Here is a 1,463-nt window from a genome sequence, read left to right as displayed (position 1 = left end):
GTGTTGTACAATCTAATTGATTCGGCTCCGGGACCCAAACTTTCCTAGGATTGTAAGATATAACCCAACTCAATCCATCACAACAATAATTGCTTGCTTATAATTTGAGAACATGTTTGTATGATCAATTCCCATGATTCCCCTATGACCCCATGATACCCTAGTGCTTTTTATCAATTGTTTACAACCCTTTTCAATTCATCTTGCTTATTTACTTTCATTGCTATTTAGTTTAGTGACCTTCTACATCAACCCAAATTGTGACACCCCTAAGACACCACTAGTCTCAATATAAATCTCATCTCAATTCCCGTCCCTTGGGATCCGACCTTTACTTGCCTCTTTACTAATTGTAGAGTTGTTTGTGAAGCTATAAATTTAGTTTTGGTCTAGGTGCTCCTAACGACAAGTTACCGAAAAGATATAGTCCGACCAAAAATGGCGCCGTTGCCGGGAATGGTGTTAACTTGATTTAGATGTTCTTATATTGTTATTAGTTGTGTCTTTCTTTGCCTTGAGGAAGTAAAACTCCTCAAGGTTTGTTCTAACTGTTTTTGAGTTGTTTGATATTTTGCATGTCTAGAAGGTCACAAGATGATTTGTAACCTTTTGATCGTGAAATTGAAAGAACTTTGACAACCAATAGAAGACTTGCTAGAAGAAATTTGAGAGGTATTGGTGAGGTTGTAGATATTCAACCAACTATTGAGTTCATCAACCCTTTTGCAAGAGAAGGTGAGGAGAACCCAACATAAAATACAACACAAAATCAACCCACAATGCCTAAGTTTTCATCACATTCCGTTCCCACCGAGGAGAACCTACCCAATGGTACTCCCACACCACAACATCTAACCGGAAATTTTATTGCCAAATCCGCATTTATCCAATTAGTCGAAAGGAGCCAATTTGGGGGGATGCCTAGTGAAGACCCTCACTCTCATATGGAGGCTTTTTGTGACTATTGTGATGCGATTTCACAAACCGGTGTAACTCAAGACCAAATTCGATGGGTCTTATTTCCTTTTTCTCTAATTGGCACCGCGAAACAATGGTTGAAGGGCCTTGATAAGGCCACTCTCGGAATTGATTCTTGGAAGAAGTTGGCTCTAGCTTTCTACAAAAAATTCTACCCACCGGAAAAGACTAACATGCTAAGAGCTCAAATTACGGGTTTTAAGCAAAGGGATGAAGAATCTTTGTATGAAGCTTGGGAGCGGTTCAAAGGAATTTGTCGCTCATGTCCTCACCATGGACTTAGCGAGTGGTTCTTGGTATAACAATTTCGGAACGGTCTATATGAAGATTAATGGAACATTCTCAACATGGGATCAAATGGAATGTTCACCGAAGTTGATGACAATCAAACTTGGAACAAAATTGAGGAAATGGCGGTCCATAACTCACAATATAGTAGACCTCGCAAGGCTACTAGAGGAGGAAAACATGAAGTGGACTCCGTT

The 1,463-nt window shown here is 39.6% G+C and overlaps 1 non-coding gene across 1 annotated transcript; it reads right to left on the bottom strand.

The window, feature by feature from the left end:
* Positions 1-1,151: 1,151 nt before the first annotated feature.
* On the bottom strand, positions 1,152-1,258 carry LOC141589150 (small nucleolar RNA R71). Its single transcript, XR_012520100.1, has one exon. It is a non-coding gene; the product is annotated as a small nucleolar RNA R71 (small nucleolar RNA).
* Positions 1,259-1,463: the final 205 nt, after the last annotated feature.

Source organism: Silene latifolia, chromosome 6 (assembly GCF_048544455.1).
Source record: "Silene latifolia isolate original U9 population chromosome 6, ASM4854445v1, whole genome shotgun sequence".
In the NCBI taxonomy this organism is placed as follows: domain Eukaryota; kingdom Viridiplantae; phylum Streptophyta; class Magnoliopsida; order Caryophyllales; family Caryophyllaceae; genus Silene; species Silene latifolia.
Note: the sequence above shows the minus strand (reverse complement) of the source record. Positions and strands in the feature narration are given on the sequence as shown.